Below are 22,579 nucleotides of genomic sequence, written 5' to 3'. Positions count from 1 at the left end.
GGCTTTAGGTGTCTAGGTCATAATACCAGATTTCCCTGGGAAAACGGAACAAAACAAAACCTTTTTCTAACTTCCTACAAAGCGAGGTATTAATTTCTTCCTCAACTATTATCCCACGCAAACTAGAGATTCCGATATGAGGAGTTCCCATCTCCTCCTTCTTGTCAGCTAAACAGCTAAAATTTTAAATCAAATGCTTATATTGGAGAGATAAAGACAGAAACGCCTGATGAGTCATGAAATCTATTTTACAAAGGTGTGCAGAGCTCTTACCCTATTTGTTTAGAATGACGGAAAAATCCATTTAAAATGTTAGATGAATACATGGACGGTTTCAGGGATAAACTCTTAGAGCCAGAGGTTTGAATCCTGTGATTCTGCAAGAGCATCACTCCCAGAAAGTTTTACAGCAGGGTAAAGAAAATAATCTCGTGGAATTACACACGCTAATTGCTTTTTGTCAGAAGTGATATCTGCAATTAATAATGAAAGCGGGAGACAGAGCTGGCCCTGTTGCTATACGCACAGAATTTGATGACTGGCTGTCTGCATTAGACACACAGCTCTCCTAATAAAACAAACATGATTTCAGGTTGCTTTTTTGTCCCCCCGCATGAAAGGCGAGAAGGTAGCATAAAGAGAACAATCTCATTTTATGGATTTATTATATTAGGATTAAATTTAGCTTTTATATGGCAATACTACACTTGATTAATGTGACCCCTTGAAACGCTGGCTATTTCAAGAGCCTCGGAATGTCTGCCTTGGGTCCAACAATTGCTTCATCCTTCCTACTATTTCATTTCCTCCAAATTCTCCTTGATCTTTTCAAAAACAACTAGGGCAGCTGGGCTCCCGGCTTGAAAGAAATGAGGCTTGGCCAGAAAGAAACTGAGCAAAGATTTGCAATAATCATTAAAAAATTCCTCTCACAGCTAGATGAAACAGACCATTTTTAATTATTCAAAGAATTGAAGGGCTTCCTACCCCAGATGCTGCCCAAGTTAGGCACTGATATGTGTTTTGTGTCTTACTGTATCCTTTCTGGATGAGAGTCCTGTATAAGGCTCCAGCCAGGTCCCACACAAGTCACTGAGGACCGTTGGGGGAGAAGCGGTCTGATGAGAGCCTGGGGAAGCTCATTGCCTGGAGGAAGAAGGGATATGTTTGGCGGCTCTGCCCCTTGACTTCAGCTCCTCTGAATCCATCATGCCCCGTTGACACCTTACAACTCACCTGATGTCACCAAGTGCACCAAACGTCTTCCTCTGCGGCCACCACACAGGTAAATGAGTGAGCCTCTCCAGTATCCTCCATCGTGGCCACATTTGCTTCAGCTAATCCCGCTGCTGTTGAGATTCCTTCCCCAGGCCATGGCAGTCACCATCACTTCCCCTACATGTGCTCATCAGTCTCAGCATCTCTAGGTTTCCCCCTTGGCTGAGCGGTAAACACCTTCCATTGCATAACGGCATGCACTTGTAACCTCAGAACTCAGGAGGAGGAAGAAGGAGCAACATGAATTCTTGGTGAGCTTGGACTAGCAAAAAGACCCCTATTTCAAAACAAAAACCAAAACCCAACAGCTGGACATGCGGCTGGCTTATTGGTAGAGTACCTGCTTAGCATATGAGAAGCCCAGTTTTGATCCCCAGAACTGAAAAGAAAGGAATTAATAATAAACCTTTTCCCCTAAGCACCATCTTGGTCCTTTGTTTTCCTCTCTCAGCGAGGCCCCCTCTCTCACATCATCAACTGTCAAAGCTGTAAGCCAAATCTTGACCTCTCGTCCTCCATTGACGCTCACACCTGACAACACCTGAGCCAACTGACAGGCGTGCAGACTCAGGCGATTCCCTGGTGTCCGAGCCTCTGAGAAATCCTCACTTCTCAACAGCGAACAGAGTCAAAGATTCGCTGCTAACCAACAGAGTAATGTCAAGGTGAAGGGATTTAGCAGATAGAAAGCCCCTAATCACCTGGCTTTGATCTAATCAAAAGAGAGACACTCACATCTGGGCCTGACCTACTCAGAGAACCCTTTCGGCACTGGGCACAGGCCACATCTAAAAAAAGAGATGGAAGCAAGAGGGGAACTTGCTACTCCTGCCTGTCTTGGGAAACATACATACGGCCTTTGCGGAACACCACTTCTAGGGGCCGGGGCTCTCACCTCCCGTTGCAGGTGCTGATTTTGGCCGAAGATCTCCACGGGCCTATAAGACACAAAGCTCCAGATGAGAGGTTCTTCACTGGCTGTCACTGTCCTTGCTGCCCATGGGATCATGAACATGGGCCGTGGCTCATCTGTGCCTCGATGGCCGATCCACAGAACCAGCGTGTTGTTTTAGTGGGCGGCAGTCCTCTGTTTGGCAGCAGAGAAAACATACTCTTTCCAATTGCTTTATCAGTCTCCGTCTTGTTCAGAGCTTTACATTTCTGTGCATCAAATCCAAGATTTGCCACTTTTTGACTGGCACTACCAAGACCAACTATATTCCTCTATTTAATTTGAAGCCTCCGTTTGTCTCGCAAAGAGCTGCTGGACCCTATGTGATGATGGAAGGGTCGGGCTGATACAAAGCAAAATCCAGCTGATTAAGTGCATATTGAACCTGAAATTGCAAGATGCTTTCAGGGAGGCCTGAGAGAAACCCTCACCTTGTTTGGTAAAAGATGGCAGTCATGGTTCAAGCCTGAGCGACGGTGTCTACTCTTAAACCTCACCTCTTTGTCCCTCGCTCTTCCAGGCACAGAGACACTGGCTTACTTTTCTCAAAGATGTTTCTCAATGCTTGCTGGAGGACTCTACTTGGTTCCCTATGACATCATAAACGTAACACACTGAACGTTCATAGGGTTCTGGTTAATGTCGGTCTGTCCCTTATCTCGGGATCATAGATGTTTACAGACGTAGCGGAAGTCACAGAAGTGGTGGAGACAGGGCTGAGTTCTCTGTGCTCCAGCTCTGAATTTGAATTGAGCCTCTCTTCAGACAACTGCTACTTTTTTAACATTGTAAAATGTCGTAAAAACAAAACAATAAGCCATACTTCTAATCACGAGTATAGAAAAATCAGATGCTTTCCCCAAAAGGAAAATATTTAACACATTTTTGGCCTTATTTTAGTTTACGTGATTAAGGCTAAGTAATATCTGGCTGCTATGTCTGATTTCACAAGCCTGTGGTTACAAGACGAGGGCGGTGTTTATCTTTATGCTCATTACAATAACTCCGAAACCATCCCCCGGAGAGAGCAGGCACTGGTACTTGCTTTTGATGTCCCGCCCTTCTTTGTCCAGGCCAGCACCACTAAGACACAACTGCCCTTCTCTCAAAGAGTGGCTTTGAGGGGCCTCTCACAATTGGGGGTGAACCTCAGCCAATGGCCAGTGCAGAACAGGAGATCCATCTGCTTGCCTCAAGGGGGGACCTATTCCGTGATCAACTTAGACCTTGAGCTGCGGGGCCTTTCTTCCCCTTCCCGACCCATCCACTTGCTGGACTTTTCCAAGGGACTTCTACCTCAGGGGCTTTGAAGGAAGCGCTTCTCAAAGAGTGAACGTCTTCCGAGAATGCCGGATGTGCTCTGATGAACAGCCACAGACGGCCATGGTGGCAGCATTGGTGATCCACTGTCTAGTCCTTCCCCACCTGGATATCCGGGTCATCACTTGTGAATCTCACTGATGGAACATCATTAGGATTCCTACAAAAAGCTCTCCCTCTGAAAACAACCATGTCCATTCTTAACGAGCTGATCTAAGATATCCCTCAAGCCGCCGGCACTGAGCAGACGTCTCTGCAGAGCGGGAAGCACAACCCTTTGCTTCCCGGTCATCTAGCTACCTAAGCCACACAGTAGCCCTGGAGCGCTAGTCTCTGACCTCTACTCTAACCACGAGGGGCCACGCCCACTTCTCGGGATAAGTAGTCAGGATGATGTCATCTTTCCCCAAATCTTCTTGTAGCCTGTGCAGATACCATAATCTTCTCTCCCGTGCAAGCTGAAAACCAGCGCCGTGTGGAGGGCAAGCGCAGGTGGGGAGGAAGTGCCGTCTACCCCAGTGTCTCCTGGCACCCGTCTCAGTCAGCCAGAGTCTTTTAAATTGGGTTTTATTTTAAGCCTATATCAAGGAAACCTCCTTCCTGGAGTTATTTTGGATGGAGAACATCCGTAAAGAACGAACAGATACAACCTGTTTTTGAGGAACTCTCATTCAATGAGAGGAATTAAAATGTGCATAGATCCATAGGAAGAAACTCTGAAGCTGTAATTCTTCCGTGTCTTACAAAGCCTGATTTTAAACTAGAAACTTCTAGAATTAAACAATTTCCATTTCTCTTTCATGGATACTTAGTTTACAATAGTGTTTATTCTGATACTGCATTGCAAAGTTAAAGAAATCCTATAGAAAAATCTCTATGCCTCTTATCTTGATTCTTTCACTAACATTTTTCCAAGCTTGCTCTAGCATGTCTCTATATGTCTATCCTGCTATTTATCGATGATAACACAATTTTTAAGATAACACATTTTATACTTTGATGCAGAATAAGAAAGCATCTCATATAGGACCTTCAATAAAAATAAATTCTAAATATTCTCTTTTTAATCATAAAAATATTATCTATATGGTTTAGTTTTGTAAGGCTACTCTTGCCTAGTGAGAGGATCTGAAATTAGCTTTAACACTTGCTCTGGGTGAGCACTGTTTTAGCGCAGTAGGTAGAGGACTCATTAATACTGTCATGTGGAACTTGAGGAGACCGCCTAACAAAGGTTTAAGTAATATTTCTCAGGAACTCTAGTCTATTTAGCCATGAATGTGAGGAGCTATTTTCCTTTAACCAATGGGTTAAGGTGTCCAGTCGTTAATACCTAAGCAGGAAGTCACAAACTGAACTGCCTCCAGTACTAATGCGCTAGAGTGAAGCGTATACACTTAGCAGTGATTGATAAAGCTCTCAATCAGCTCTCTGATATACACACTTATGTGCTCTAATTACCTGGAAAGTGTTGGGTTAGAGACAATAAAGGCAATACACTTCACTCTGTGGCTCCATTTTTAATAAAGATCCGAGAAAAATGTTACAGATGTGAGCTGGCAGGAAACAGGAAAACCTTTGGCTTTATCACCATAAAAGTAAAATATGATCTTGTTGACCCACACAGTTTTTCATTTCGATCAAATATCAAGTGATTAATGGAAAGAAAGATTTGGTAAAATGGCTAATTGAGAATGCCACAGCAGGGTGGCAGTGTCCATCGAAACCAAATCCCCTCCCGGAATCAGAGCGTAGGACTATATTTGCATGGTGATGGGGGAATCTTTACGGACGCCAGCAAACAAGTGGTGTGGACTATTCCTTTAACTGTGTTGGGATGTGTTACATCTGTTTTTGTTGCAGAATATTACTTTATCTGTGTAAAGGAGGGCTGCATTTGGTTACCTGTGTAAAATGGGCTGCACCTGTTTCCCCTTGCCTGCCTACGGCACCTGGCTGTTCTAATAAAGAGCACAACGGTTAAGAGGCAGTGGGGAGATGGGCAGGGCTGGTGGGCAGAGAGGATAAGGAGGAGCAGGAATCTAGGCTCCAGAGAAGAGAGAATGAGGGAGAGAGGGAGAACTCTGAGGTCAGCCAGCCAGGCAGACATGGAGGAAGCAGGGAAGTAGAACATACAGAAGGAAAGAAAGGATAAAAAAAGTCCCGAGGCAAAATGTCGATAAATAGGTTATATTAAGTTATAAGAGCTAGTGGGACAAGCATAAGATAAGGCCGAGCATTTATAATTAATAATAAGCCTCTGTGTCATGATTTGGTGACTGGCAGTCCAAGAAAGCCTGCTACAGTGGGCAATTACTGGGGACCACAGATGTATCTAGTCTTGGTGAGGAGGGTAAGGCTGAGGGAAGCCAGACAGGACAGCAGGTGACAGACCTCAACACTGCCCAGGGACATTCGCTGTAAGCAGAGTGTGATGAATGGAAGGCACCAGCTGAAATCCACAGGGTTTTATCTGCATCAATAGTGGTCAGTCACAGAGGTCAGAGTCTGTGAACGTCGTCCACACAGGGCTCCCCAAGTCCAGAGCCAGACGCTGTAGCAAGATGACCAGATCTGAATGAAGCATGAGAAAGACGAGGACAATGGAGTTCTGGGCAGAGACGGTCCAGGTGAAATTAGGGAGGGAGACAAAAGCAGGAAGTTTAGAATGCATGCTAATATGTTATTAGCACTGCTGGGACCAGAAGTGATTCTGGGAAGTCTGAACTAGGCCTTCTCACAGTGGAGGGGATGGATTTCACACCCAAGTAGGTAACGGGAAAAGCCCAAAGTCAAAGCATGTGCTAACCACGTCAACCACTGGACAAGGAGCAGAATAACATCCCCGCAGATGCCCAAGCCATAGCTGACTTCATCAGAATGATCTAGGAGACACCAAGACATGGTGACATAAAAGAACATTGTAAGTAAAAATTAGAAAAAATAGATAATGGAACTCAGGAAAGAATATTAAATAAAAGGAAAAATCATTCTAGAAATGAAGGGTAAATGAGAAAGAGCATAAGAATAAACCAGCAGAAGGAGAAAGTATTTTTTTTTTTAATTAAAAGAAAGAGAAAACTGGGCATGGTAGCACAGGCTTAGTGTTTTTGAAACTGAGGCAGGAGGTTGATGAGTTCCAGGAGAAATTGTTCTATGTAGCTCAAAGCCAGCACGAGATTTATATCAAAACAAACTGGCACTTGATTTCTTTCTTTCCTTCTTTCCTTTGTCTTATGATTTATTTTATTATGTGGATTGGTGTTTGCCTGCATGTGTGTCTGTGTGAAAGCGTTGGCTCGCTAGGAACCGAGGTTAAAGACAGTTGTGAGCAGCTATGTAGGTGCTGGGAATTGAACCACTGAGTCATCTCTCCAGCCAGAACCTTGATTTCTAAAAAAAATAAAAAAGGAAAAAAGGAAACACACGCAAACAATTTAAAAACTTTAAAAAAAGTTTTACGTCCCCCACCCACCTAGGGTGGGCTTGGTTCCCCTGGACTATGACCACCCTTGCTCCACCCGCCCACACAGTTGTGCCCTGCTCGGGACGGGGATGATGTCTGTGGCACATGTTACCACTGAGGGTCATGCAGAAGTCAGTAGATAGATGCCGAAGAATAGGTCTCTACAACTGATGGCTTCTGGTGAAAGCACGGTATTTAAGGGTCAGGCCACTGAGAACTGGACCATGCTCCAGTGAGAATATAGATAACACAAAGTAGACTTTCTCTTTTTTAATTTTTGATTCTCTTTACTTCTTTTTGGGGGATTATGAGGAGGATGAACATGGATGGACTGTGAAGGCATTGTGATTGGGTGTACGATGGGAAACTCCCAGAGAATCGATAAAAATGTTACGTGGAAAAAAATGTGTTAAGGGCAAATGCTAAAAACAAGCAAAGAAGGAGGGCAATGTGCAGAGACTGAGAAACTTTGGAGCACTCAGTCCTAATGGGGTGTTTCCACCAAACCCCTCCCCATCTCAAGATTTATGGATCTAAGGGAAAGAGGAGGCAGGAAGATTGTAACAGCCCAAGGGGATGATGACTCCAAGGAAACATTATCTTCCAGTCATGACTATGAACTCACAGAGACGGTGACAGCCTGCACAGGAGCTGTACAGGCTCACTAGACAAAACCCCTGCACAGAGAAGGGGAAGTGGGCATAAAGCCCACCTCTAGCCCAGAAGCTATGTGTGTGATCGTTACCGTGGCCTCCCATGGAGTGTTATGGAGTATATCAACCACACTCATGCCAGGCCAACATGATGAGCTTCTTGCTTGGTTCTTGTTGTTGTTTGTCTTAATGGTTTTTGTTTGTTTGTTTTGGGCGGTTTTCTTAGTTTTTTTTTTTTTTTTTTGAGAGAGAGAGAGAGTGTGTGAAGGGTGGGTAGGGAGGTGGGGAGAATATGGAAGTAGCTGGGGGAGGAAAAAATAAAATACATGAAAAAAAGCTAAAATGATCCAAAATCTGGACAATAGAAGTTCTTGAAGAAAAACAGAGTGTCTTTATTAACCAATATTGTTCACAGCATACAGAGGGGAATCCCACATCAGGTAATAAAGCAAACAGTGGAAAAGAATATAATTTAAGGGTATTTCCTAAAGCAAAAGGTTGAAGCCTTAAACTCTTTTTTTGATTGTTTACTTTCACTTTTGAGACAGTGTCTCACAATGTAACCCAAACTACAGTTCATAATACTTCTGCCTCAGATTCCCAAGTACTGAGATTATAGGTTTAAACTACCACACCCAGCTTTTTTAACAGTCTAAGTAGAAAAAGAAAAATTCCCTGGGCATCTATCCCAAAAGGGGCAGAAAATTATATTACAATCAGACATTTTGACAGCAATGTTTTATGGCAAAGGGAAACAGAATGGCATATTTAAGATTTACATAAGTAACACATATTTAAGATGTTACCCAAGGAACATATTCAAGATTTGCATCTAGCAAAACATATCTTCAATTATAAAAAGTGTGTGTAAACTATTAGCACTATGTGAGAACTTTGTGAGTGTCATTCCTATGAGCAGTTCTTTAGGACTCTACTAAATAGAGTCAACACAGTAAGACAACAAAAATAACCCAGGGCCAATGAGATGGTTTGATGAGTCAAGAAATTTTGTAACCAAACCTGCCAAGTTGAGTTCAATACCTAGGACCCACAAAGTAGAAGAAGACAGACAAGTCCTAACAGATTGAGCTTTTACCTCCACATGTGTACTGTTACATGCATATACATATACACACAATTAAAGAAATGCAATCATTTTAAAGAGAAACTTAACAGCAATGAAATGAGCTACAGATGGATTGATTATGTATATCCAATACATAATTACTTGTAGAACTAAGACAAAGGTCAAAAAGTAATAATTATAAGTTATGCTATAATATAGGTTTAAAATGGAGGAACAGGGGCTGGAGAGATGACTCTGTCATTAAGAGCACCACTACTCTTGTACAAGACATGGGATAAGGTCCTAGCACCCACATGGCAATCAGAACCATTCATAACTTCAGTTCCAGGGCATCCGAAGCCCTCTTCTGGCATTTTCAAGCACTGCACACTATACATACATGCAGGCAAACATTCATATACACAAAAAGGAGTAAATCTTTTATAAGTGGAGAAGTACAAATAGAGGATATACAAAAATGCTTTTAACTGTTTCTAGTAATAATTTTTGGTGGTAATATTAGACTTGTTGTTCTGAGACTATGACATGCACTATTGCAGGATATCCTTATTCTCTTATCTCTTGAGTCTTTGAGAACCAAGACTCATGGTGTAGAACAAAAGAGATGTGGCTATAAAGGAGGCTAAATAAAAGTCCTACAGTCAGGAAACTGAATCAAATATAGCAGCATAAACTTCAGAGGTATTTTAACTTTAAGGATATATTTTACTTTATTATATAGTATGTAATTTATTTTTAATACTACTATATTTTTTTTGCTTCCCTAAAGAGTCCAGAAACAATGGCCAGTCCCGAAAGCATAGTCTTGAAACATCATTTACTACAAAGTAAACCAGAGCTTCTAGGAAGACGGAACAGATGAGTTTAGGTTTGGGGCAAGATCTATTTAAAACAAACAAGAATGTGTTGCTGTATCAGGTAGAAAGAACACTAACAAAAGTCCCTAGCATTGTGACACAGGATGCAACCCATCAAGCTTCTGAAAATAGAACATTTTGAATTTCAATGAGATAAGTATTTCAATGAGTTGAGACCTATCAAGTGTTTATATAGTCATCTATTTATAATATTAAAAATACTTGTCTACTTTAGGATGACAAGGAACTAATCCATCATTGGAGAAACTTTTAAACTAAGGAAAACCCAAACATTTATCTTGTCCTTCCTGCATAATCTGTATTACTGACTCACCAAATTCGAGATGAAAAGAAGCAGCTCTTGAAAAATCCTTCCGATTAATGAGAGAAAATGAAATGGCAGAAGCATTTCTGTATTTCACCATTTTTCAGCCTTACAAATTAATTCATATGAACAATGGTGACATTTCATAAAGGAAACAACACAACTACCTGCAGTCTTATAGGAATGACCTAACCTGGGTTTGTTCAAGTGTCTGGGTCCAGTTTTCAAGGAATCCAGAACACAGAGGACCATGATGAGCAGCACCTCAAACAAAACTAGAGCATGGGGAACACTTGGGAGGATCAGCTGATTAATTGTGGAGGAAATAAAAAAGATTTAGAAAGAATTGGTCCAGACTAAACTACAGAGTGTAAGGACTGAACTATAAAGTATAAGGCTTCAACATGGATAAGAACATTACACAAGAACATAAGAAAAAATACTACCGTAAGTCAATGAATGGCCAGTTCTGAGCCCATAATAAAATTGCCGGAGTGGATGGTGGTGTTCCTGGGTCCATTTCATGACCTGAGTGTGGAGGTTTGAATGAGAATGTCTCTGTAGGCTATGACATTTGAATACTTGGTGCCTGGTTGGTGACACTGTTTGGGAAGACTCAGGATGGTAGCCTTGTTGAATAAACGATGTTACTGGAAGCAGGCTTCCATAATAAAACAATAGCAACAACAACAACAGCAGAAAAACAGAATAATGTATTCAGTTGTATTGAATGCTGTCAAGAGGTCAAGGGTCCATAGGAGATAGCTTGGTGGGATTATTGGGAACCTGGGGTCAGATGGTTGGTTTCATATTGTCGCTGTACATCAGAAAACTCCTACTACAAATGCAGAGGATTTTCAGAAATAGTACACTTTAGAATAATTTTTCTCAAAACAATGTAATATATTATTTATTACAAATACAATCTCATATTTACAACAGACTATCATTTTCCCTATCAGTGTGTCAGAAGAAAGTTGTGTGAGTTTATTCCAGCAGCAGAGGGGGAGTTAGCAAGAAATGAAGTCTTTCCAAACCTGAGGTCCACGCAGAGAAGTTTCTGAGCTCTGTTGAGCAGTGACATCATTGTTTCCTTAGTTACCCAATGTGGAGGCAGAAATGAATAAGCTAGATATGACTGCAATATCTAATGGGGTGGGGGTGTTGTAACTTTTAATGGCCATGAGATCTGTGATTTTTGTAATTCAAAATGTGGTTTCTCAAGACATGTAACCAAAAACTTTATGGGGCCTGTCAAGTTGTTGCTTACGGCATAGGCAAAAAATGTCCTGTATCCATTCATTCACTTTGGTGGGAGCTGAAAGGAGATGGTTCAATAACCATAATCAAACTTTTGAGTTAGCCCTTTGCAGATACGTCAGTACAAAAAAAAAAAAACATATTTTGTTCTCGACAAAGAGTTAGGAGATAGCATCTAGTAAATAAGATTTACATATTTACTTATATAATGTATATAAATTTACTTATATAGCATATCAATCATATGGTTCACTTTCTTTTGCTGCACGGTATCTGCTCATTCAGATACTCTGAAAAGTTGAAACAATTCAGTCCCTACCTTGATATCCAACTCAACTTCACTTTTCCCTTGTTTACTGTAATATGTAACCACCAAATATTTTACTTATTGGGGTAGTTATTGACAGGCATTGTAACTTCTTTTCTGGGAATTCCATAATAGGTATAAGCCAGCATGGTTCCGCTCATTTCAGAGTTATCAAAACAAAAGGGTATGCTTTACATACTGTGCATAAACTCAGAGTTCACTGGAGCCAGCACTTCTACAACTATACTTTCGGATTAGTTGTAAGGTCAATGGGCAAGGAAGAAAGCTCCGGCTGGTGCCCATCCTCACACCTGGGATCTGGGAAGTGATATTTGAATGAGTGCCAAGCTTGATACACATTAACTAGAAGATAAGGCACACTGTTTATGGCTAACAGAAACTGTGTGAAAAGTTCAGCCTCAGTAGCCACTCATCATGCGTGCCTGAACAAATGAATATTCCCTACCAGAAATGTAGAGCGGTGTGTGTGCTTGTGCGCATGTGTGTGTGTGTGTGTGTGTGTGTGATATTTTACAAAATGTATCACCATTATCATGGTATTTAACAATGTTATATCATTTAATCAATACTTCTCCTAGTCTGAAGTTTACCTAATAATAAGTTTACAATTATTATTGAACTTTTCTTTGGAACCCAAACAGTAGCTTAGCTGTGTTTTTAGTTCATAATTTCCCTAGGAAACCTTAACCTCTTCTAGAATTTAAGGATTATTCACTACAGACATTGATCTAGAAAGTTCATGCAAGTGAACAATATATACTGTTTTCACAGGCAAAAGCAGCTGGGCATAGTGGTATACAACTTTAATCCTTTGGTAAGCCAAGCGGTCAGATCTCTGAGTTCAGTTCTACAAGGTGAGTTCTAGGGCTGTGTGGTGAGATTCTAACTTTAAATGAAATGGGGGTGGGGTGGGGCACAAAAGAATCGGCTGAAAACCAACTGGTTGAACCAGTAGATAAGTGATAGAATAAATTTTAGGCACAATATTTTCATTCATGAGCTTCCTCTGCGTTCTATGATATGATTCTTTTAATTTTAGTTTCTGATAACACCCTAACACCAATAGCTTTTATTTTTACTAATTCACAGAATTTATAGCCGTTTAAAGGATCAGACAGGGCTGGTGAAACGGCTCTGTAGACGAAGGCACTGGCCATGAAAGCCCAATAATAATCTAAGTTCAACCTTTGGATGCCAGGGTGGAAGGAAGGAGAGAACCTCCCAAAATTGTCCTATGATCTCCACACGTGCCCCCACCCCCCAACAAACATGCACACAGAACAACCGAGTAAAATTTAAGATCTAAATATAAGGAGTGAAAGAAACTTTAACAACCGCGTCACAAATGCCAATTTCCTTTTTCCCTCCCGACTCGGCCAACCACACCTACGGACAGCCATTTCTGACTCTGGTGGCAGACTCTGTTTTTCTTCCCAGTTCTAATTAATATTGCAATTTCTCAACTTTTCCATTTTGAACATTATCTGTTGATGTCCCAATAAGGGAAATCGGGATTGAGTCGTCATTTGCTTCCTGTTCTTCCACAGTCATCCTCTAAATCTCCACATTTGGCTCGATGACAGTCGCTGAGCTCATTATTCCACACTTACATGGCTTAAGTGCTATCGTCCTGGGCTGAGTAACACACTATGACTTTATTTCCTTCCTACATAGTTTTTTTTTTAATTGAAACTGAGGTTCACGCTATGCTAAACAGGATTTGTGACACACACTTGTCATTGGGCTGTACTCGGCTTTCCTGTCCTTCCTTACTTAGCTGGTTTCTTTTTGAGTGTGGATGTGAACCCATAAGTGTGTGTAGGAGCACATGTGTGTGTATGCGGTGAATGTGCCTATGTGTGCATGTATGCTGAGGTCAGAGGACAACCTCACATTCACACGGGATTCCTCAGGTGTCATTCACTTTTTATTTTATTTTGATGCAGGGTCTTTCAGTGCTTGGAACTCTTGAAATTGCTAGGCCAACTGGCCAGCAAGCTCCAAGGCATCCAGCTGTCTTTTCCTCCCCATAACTGGGATTACAAAGAGCCATCATGGCAGCTGTGTGTGGTCACATGGGTTCTGGGGCTTGAACTCATGTCCTTATAGTTGCAACTAATGTCTCAGCCCTGATTAGCTGTTTGCAACAATAAGTTTTCATCTAGTCACTTTCTTAAATTACTTTCCCAGTTCTCCTCTATCCCTTTTCTTTTTCTTTTTTTTTTTCTTTTCTTTTTTTAAAGGAAACTCTCATTACTCAGATAGCAGATCTTCTGCACTGGCCTTCTAATTTTCTTTTCTTTTCCTGCTTTCCCTGTTTTAAAAAAAATCAATTTTCTAAGCTATTTTCTAAATTCTACCTTCTAGGTCTAAATCAGTTTTGTGTTTGATGGCAGGCATAATTTTAGTTTCTAAAGCTAATTAATTTTTCCATGTTCTCTAAGTGTGTATCTGTTTTTTTTTTTAACCATCAATAAAAAATACAAAAGATAAGAATTGGAGTAATCTTTGAATACAATGGTGGTTGACAACTCTCTGAAGTGACTCTGTTTCCTCCAAGATTTCTGGAAATCATTCACGCCAGAGAAGTTCCTTTTTTTTTTTTTTTTTTTTTTTTTTTTTTTTTTTGCCACTGCCTGATTGTTTAGCCCCAACATTGTACACCAGAAGACTGATTTGGATCTCTGAGTATGCACTTCATTGACCGAAGCCATCTCTCTCCCGTAGTCTAGTTGGGCCGATCACTTGGGGGCTCACACTGTTAAGATCATAGGCTACCCTTTGAAGGGGTTCCGGATGGTGGGATACTCCTTTCTCTCCGGAGAGCAGGTTTCTATGTTTCTGCCAGGAGCCTGTGACAGGCAACCGTCTGGATACGGAGACGGCGGAGCTGTTGCTGCACGCCGAGCAGGAAAATAGCTAAAGAATAATTGCTTCATTAACACACTGTCAGCGAGACCTTAACCTCATCTTCACCCTCACTTTCCGGAGTCTTGGGGGATTTTGTAATGTAAATTGAGTTTTCCTTTGGCTTTTCTCCCATCCCATTCCCGCTTCTGCTCCCTCTAGTCCTACATGGGTACTTCTATTCTTTCCAGGCTCCAGAATGTTCCGACATTACCCTCTGTCCGTTTCCTTTTTATCCTAGGCTTGCACTTGTACCTGGAAATGCAAATCACCTTTTTAAAAGGATTTTCAGACTGTCAACAAGCATATGTGGAGCACCTATCATGCACCAGCTGTATACACTCGTCACATTAATGGGCCTGTGGACTTTCAGCGGCTTTTAAATCCTGACCTAGAACCACGTCTCTTGAAATTCTGTTGTTTTTCTTACACCCTCTGAGCTATTTTCTCCAGCTCCTACGTGTCCATTGTTCACTCTTTTATCTCTCCTGTGATTCATTAGTCCCTCCCTCGATCAACTGAAAGTATCTTTTCCTATCTTTCCATTTTAGTTTGAAATATGTCATGTATTGCTAAGAGCATCTTCTTTTATATTAAACGCCCCCTTCATCCATCTACAACAAACAGGGAGGACTTTAAGTGCCAGGTAGTGAGGAACAGTGTCACCTGTTCACACTCAGGCTAAGAGTAGATCATCCTCCTCAGTCTGACGGTGCAGTGCCATACCCTGGCAGGAATGTCAGAGCTGCCACGGTTTGTCACGTGATGTGTGAACACGGCTATTAACTGTTAGGGGTCCACTGTGAAGCAAGCACCGTGCTAGGGCATGTCACCGGTGTCAGGCATCACTTTTTCCAGGGAGACAGGGTTGGGATTCCAGCTGTATGACCTCGGCATCTCCATCTGCGAAACAGAGCAGGTGAAAGCTCCTACCTCAGTACCAGGTTTCTCTTCTGTGAGATACAGGTAATCACAGAATGAGCTTGGAAAGACTGTTTTCCAGGTCACATGATCTAATAGCTGTCAAGTTTTTAGAATGTCACAGGTGCACGGTAGCAAGCATGCACTATCATTTGGCAACTGTAATTTTTTTTAGCATCATCATCCCACTCAATATAAAAGTTTAAAAGAGCAAATTAAGCCTAAGGCTGGTCAGCCAAGAATGCAAACTCCAACAATTCTGAAGACATTTTTGTCAGTGTCATGATAGCACATATCTATTTCAAAATGTATGTTTTTTTAAAAAATACTTATTGGTTAGTTATTTATTGTTTGTCAATTGTGCGTGGATAAGATGGAGCTTAAGTTGAACAAAACTGACTTGGCTGGCAGGAATAGTCTCAAAAATGGTTTGAAAAGGAAGGTAAAGAGGGTGTCCAAGCTATGGAGTAGTCTGGCCCAGGGTGTCTGCCAGCCTGGGTGGTGATAGATGGGTATCCATCTGGGTGGGGAGGAGGTCACTAACTGCAGCAAAGCTCGAGGAGAAAGGGGACATTTGGATAAGGAAGGGATGGCAGTGGGAATGCTGGTTACAAACAGGAGCATTCACCTATAAAGACCGGTAGTGGGAGGTGGGATTTTCATTGCCAGAGTAGGGGGCTACAAATATGGAAAAGATAAAGCCCAAACAGACTTTGTGATGTTAGGTGATATACTGGCATGAAAAACAGTCAAGAAAGTACCTCCTAACTTATTCTCCAAAGCTCAAACTAGGAATGACACCAGAAACCAGACAAAGTCATTATGATAAAAGTCAAACACAGGCCAAGATTTTGTATGAACAAAGATGTGAAAATTAAACAAAAAATTGCAACCTCAAATATAACAATATGCTTTTACAAAGCAGCATGTCATAGTCAAGAGAAATTTTCACAGAAATAGAGACTTTCACAGAAAATCATGGAATTCATCATGCCTACAAACAGAAAGAGAAACTACAGAGGCAGAAAAGGCATTTGCCACACCTCAGCTGAGATTCTTTCCCATCCCATCAAGGTCAATCTCTCTTGAGTCTAGTTGTTAGAGAGTAAGACATAGATAACTGTGTGTTCAATCCCAGACAATAGCAAAGCGGTGTGGCCATTCCTATTATGTGGTTCTCAAGCAAAATGACCTTTTACCCAATATAGCAGATGACTACCCTGGTGTAGGACAATTGTCTATATTCTGTCAATCATGTTTTAAATAAATGCGGATTGGCCAGTAGCCAGGCAGGAAGTATAGGCAGGACAACCAACAGGAAGTAGAGGTGGGTCAATGAGAACAGGAGAATTCTGAGAAGGAGGAAGACCATTCATCCCCAGTTCTGTCCAGATACCGAAGAAGGAAGATGTGACTAACCCTGCTGAAAAAGGTATCTAGCCACGTGGCTGACATATACTAGAATAAGAGTTAATAAGAAGCCTGAGTTAATGGGCCAGTCAGTTTATAACTTATGTAGACCTCTGTGTGATTTTCTTTGGGGCATAACGACTACAGAAACTGGGCAGGATAGAAATCCCAATAAGCAGGTCCTACCCTATGATTCAGTGTTTCCAAATGTCTGTTTCCTTGGAACTCCAGCATCTCTTGAAATGTAAAGCTCTTCTTAGCTGGACCCCAGCATTTGGGAGGCAGAGGCAGGTGGATCTCTGTGAGTTCAAGGCCAATCTGGTCTACAGAGTGAGTTCCAGGACAGGATCCAAAGTTACTGAGAAACCCTGTCGCAAAAAAACAAAAAACAGCCAGGCGGTGGTGGCGCACGCCTTTAATCCCAGCACTTGGGAGGCAGAGGCAGGCGGATCTCTGGGAGTTTGAGGACAGCCTGGTCTACAAGAGCTAGTTCCAGGACAGGCACCAAAGCTACAGAGAAACCCTGTCTCGAAAAACAAAAACAAAAACAAATAAACAAACAAACAAAAAAAAACCAAAAAGCAAACAAAACAAAAAAGCTCTTCTTGGAACACCAAGATGCATAATATTGAAAATTCCAACTCTAAGAGAATAGCATCTCCATTCCTGTTCGTATGTCATGTAGTATGTATAGGCGTTTAGAACATAGCATGGTACAGCAGTCTGGAAAAAAACATCAGAGAATGTTGGGTTCCTTGGCTCTAGCTGTTCCCACGTTTTTTTGCTGTTGTTACCATAGTTTTATTTTTTCTGAGACAACTTCTTGCTATAACTCACTTAAAAGTTGCTGTGTAGACCAGGCTAGTCCCAGTTTTGTGATGATCCTCCTGCCTCTTCTTCCCAAGGGCCAGGGTTCCAAGTGTGAGCCACAATACCTGGCTCAGCCGGCTACTTTATCATGGCCTTTTCCAGCCTGAGTAACTTCCCATCCTCACCATGGGTAATTGGCAACGTTTCTGAGATATATTTTCCCAGTTCTTTCATTTTAGTCACATTTATGCCCCTAAAAAAAAATCTTAAGTGTGTGCCCCAGATCAATAAAAACAACCTGCCAAGAAGATACTGGAGAGCCACAGAAACATCAGTCAGAATGATCCTTCCATGGGTCCTGTGGAAATAGGTGAATAGAGTTTCTCTCCACACATGAGTCTTCTGGAGGCCAGAGAGATGGCCTGGTGGGCAAGAACACTTGCTGTACGAGCCCTCCCACCTGAGTTTGTCCCCAGGAACCCACATAGAGCTGAATGTGGTGGTATCATTTGTAATCTCAGCACTCCTATGGTGTGATAGTAGGTAGAATCATGGGCAGGTACACAGGATGGTGGCAGAAACAAGAGAGGCCCCTCCTAAAAACAAGGCAGAAAGTAAGAACAGACTCTCACGAGTTGTCCCCTGAACTCTATATGTGTGCCACAGTAAGCATGCGCCTTCACATATATACAGACACACACAGATAAACATGTGAAAGTATATATACACATGTCTATAAAAGTCATGTGGTTAAAAAAACCAAACAAACCAATTTCTGGTGTTTGCTAGCAGTGTTTATTTTTATAAGCATGGGAAGCATATTAATGAGTATTGTATCCTCTGAGGGTGAATCTGTAATGAGCCTGGGCAGCGGGCCACATGGAAACCAAAACAAGAGGGAACTCGGCAGCGCATGGATTCTCTCTTGGTGTTGTCCAGGGTGAAATGGTCTTATTTAAAAATTATGTTGCTCTGCCTGAATGATAGTCTACTCTTTGACAAAACAAAACAAACAATAATGGGTCGAGATATAACTGTATAAGTGACATGAGAGATGCCACCCTCAGCTAATAACCTTGTTTCTCAACGTCACTGAATTAATTTCCAGAAATATTATCCACATTCACATTCAAACTCCAAGACTCATTTCAAAGTCAAGGTATCCAGAGATTTAGTGACTATTGACCTATGTATACAATGGCAATATTGGAGTGAAATTAAAAATTGGTAGGTAGGAGATGACATTTTCTGTGCAGTGGCATGAGTACATCCTAGGACAAAATGTAAACTTCTATATTAAAATGGCATTTTAGTAAAAGAGGAATAAAATACCACTTTATATTAGAGTAACTAGGATTTAGATGCTATTGTCATACACTTTTTTTGTCTTTTGTTTTTTTAAAAAATATTTATTTATTTATTTTGTATACAATATTCTGTGTGTATGTCTGCAGGCCAGAAGAGGGCACCAGACCTCATTACAGATGGTTGTGAGCCACCATGTGGTTGCTAGGAATTGAACTCAAGACCTTTGGAAGAACAGGCAATGCTGTTAATCACTGAGCCATCTCTCCAGCCGTTGTCATACACTTGTAATACACTACAGCTATCCTTACTTTCCTCACAATGATATAGCTAAAGTTTTCATATAAAAATGGCCATAGTAATCACATCTTGGACAAAAGTTTATTTCTAATGAGATGTGCATTATCATCCTTCTGTGGCTTAATATAGTTGGAGTCCCCCTAAATGTTCATATATTGTAGCCTGGGACTGAGAGGTTGTGCTAAAAGATGAGCTCTTGGACTAACTCAAAGAAAGAACTCTAAGATAAAGCAAGTACATAGTACATGCCTTGGAAAAGAAGTTCTCTAGATTCATGGAAGTGTTCTTTTCAAGATTTATTCTTTTTATTTTATGTGTTTGCTTGCATGTATGTCTGTGTACTGTGTGTGTTCACTTCCTGCAGAGGCCAGAAGAAGGGGTCAGATCTTCTGGAACTAGACCTACAGACGTTGTTGTTGTGTGGGTGCTAGGACTCAAACATGGATTCCAAAGGAGCAGCCAATGCTTCTACCCACCAAGCCATTTCTGGAGCCTGGCCTCTCTGCTCTGGTACAGATGTGCTCCAGCTGTTGCTATCTGCCCGTGGATCACCATGAGATGAGTCAATCAGGGCTTTCAGCCACCAAAAACTTCAATTCTTGCTTCATAAGTATCCTGTGCAACTTCAGTACACTAGTACACTCCAAACAATTATACACAGAATAAAATATGAGGAAAAAAATTAAACATGCATTTCCCAATCAAAATTGCTTCCTGAACGTTTCCCTGCAGACATTATGAATGATTACAGTTACATGTCTTGGTTTCCACTCCTCAGTAGTAGCAGGCAAGGATGAATGAAGCACAAGGTGTGGAACTTTTACGTATTAGACAGAAGGTTTTAATTAAGCAATAGATCAAAATTAAGTACCCATTGTCCTTAAGTTGAATAAAGGTTAAAAACTAGTGAAGTGTAGTAAACTTACTTCTAAATTCCTTAACGTCAAGGCCACATCTACTTGGATAATTGCAATCATTCCACAACTTTAATTATAAATTTATTTCAATTTATCTTTCTCAAGGTACAGCTAGCAAAATAACTGAGTTACTCTATTAGTTCTAAAATTTTATAGGCCAGCATGTAATTATTTGTGCATTGCTAAAGCTCTAAGCTCCAATATGTAAATTCACCTATGAGTAAACAATTGTTGCTATAATTAAAAGTCACACTCCCCTCAGTTCCAGAACTGAGTAGTTTTTGGCATAAATAAGTCATGAGTTGTGTATACACATTATAGAGACACAGAACTGTGGGGCTTCCAACAGCTATCTTTACCTCAGATTGTGATTCTTAAACAGCAGGTGGACAGTTCTCACTCAATGCTCATAGGACGCCTTGCTTTACTGCCAAGCTGTACAAAGAAAGCTAACACAAAAATTCCAAAGCAAGGGGATTCTACAGCTTACAGCATGAAAAACTTGAGTCTTGTTACACAGAGCTCACAAACTAACTGTTTGAGAAGTTATTAATGTCTGAAATTGTGAGGGGAAAAAATACCCCTTTGTTATCGATCAGTGACGTGCTTAGAAAATCACATCAACCCTCAAACAAATTTGAATAATCTGCTCTGACTTCACCTGTGGTCCTTGACCCTTCAAGTGTTGTTGCCTTTTGGTAATGGACTCCCTTCTGGTCCAGTGTCCCTGTTTAGGCACACTCCCTCAGAGTCCTTTGTGGATGGAGACAATAAAGATGCTAAAAAGGCCAAAAACATACCAGCAAGGGCAGGGCTGGGCAGGGGAAAAGAAGGAGCAACAGCTGTGCCGCCTCGCAATTATCCAAACAGCCTCATCCAGATCAGTGGTCTGCAAACATGTCTACACATGGGAATGACCTGAGGAGTCAAAGTACTACTGATGCCTGTGGCCCATCCTTAAAAGTGGTGATTTAATTGGTCTGGAACATGGCCTGATTTAGAATTCTATAGAACTCCATTAGACTGCCTACAGAAAAGTTTGGGGACAAATGATCTAGCTATAATTCTCTTACGTTTCTGACAAATTGGGTTCATATCAACTCTAGCATGCCTCTTTTAATACTCTCATACCATCTGGGGAAATGTAAGGAGGACGATTTGCACTGGAATAGCCATAACTATAAATCTGTGGAGGTAAACAAAGACCCCAGAGCAAGAATATAACAGTTAGATTATGCACAATTGCCACAGATCCTAAGACAGGAAGAACAGAGGCGGAAAGGAACCGAGCCTCATAAAGCTGTTCCATGCCAGGGATTACCACCAGGTGGTTTGTCAAAGCCAGGCCACCCTGAATCTGGACAGAAGAATTGGCCACCACGACCTACAATATCCTGGGATTACGTGATGACCTGGTCCAGCTTCCATTTCTCCAGATGGAGCCCAGGCAGCAGCTGGAAGAAAGACCAAGTGATCGTGTGCTCTACATGAACAAACCTGTGTGAGATACTGAGTTCATTAACGTTCTCGTTGGCAGACATCTAAGTGACTTAGAGGCAGCCAAGTGGAATTGCAGGCTTGATTTACTGGAGAGATACAAGACAAGTTATGCAGACAAAAGCATCTTTTTTTCTTTCTTCTTTAACACCAGCCTCAGGCTCAATGTCCAGACCTTGTAATTGTTTTTTTTTCTTTTTGCCGCAGCAAGGTTCAGCTGTGTGTCTGCGCCTGCTCCTCCTCTTGTGGGGACACAGTAGCTACCCCGACTAAAGGAGAAAGAAAAACACCTTGACAAGGTCAAAGCATCAAGATTAAGTAATGAGAATACTAAGTGTCTTCACCCCAAATGAAAAATTAGAAGCCCCCACACAACAGGTGAGCAGACCGCACTTGGGAAGTAGGCGTCCTTGTCTGTCACAGATCCACAGTAGGAATGAATGCTCACTCCGACACTGGTGGCAGAAATGTCTTAGGCAGTTGGATGTGTTAGACTGTATTGCTCTTTGAAGTACAAACAACTAGATCATTAGCAAGAAACAGAAACGCTACCACCCACAAGTCCCCACCCTGAGATGTGGAGCTACAGGCAATTAGTGGCTATTAAGAGAGGGAGGAGTCTTTTCCAGGGGTGAGCCCCCTGAATGGCTAGCCAACCCTAAGTGGTCAGCCCTGGCCTGGAGAGATGGTTCAGCCATTAAAGGCTAGGCTCAAAACCAAAATGTCAAGTGGTCAGCCCTAAACACATATGCATATGAGAACACTATATGGACTCGGCAGATTGTGTGTGTGTATGTGTGTAATGGATATATATATATATATATATATATATATATATGAGAATATAAATGAATATAACAATAATAATTAAGAAGAGATTATGAATTTGAGAGGGAGTTAGGGGGACTAGGAGGAACGGGGGAAAGGAAGAATGGAATAATGTAAATACAGAACTCATGTATGAAATCCGCAAAAATAAAATAAAA

The sequence above is a fragment of the Chionomys nivalis genome, chromosome 15 (assembly GCF_950005125.1).
Source record: "Chionomys nivalis chromosome 15, mChiNiv1.1, whole genome shotgun sequence".
Lineage (NCBI taxonomy): Eukaryota > Metazoa > Chordata > Mammalia > Rodentia > Cricetidae > Chionomys > Chionomys nivalis.
Note: the sequence above shows the minus strand (reverse complement) of the source record.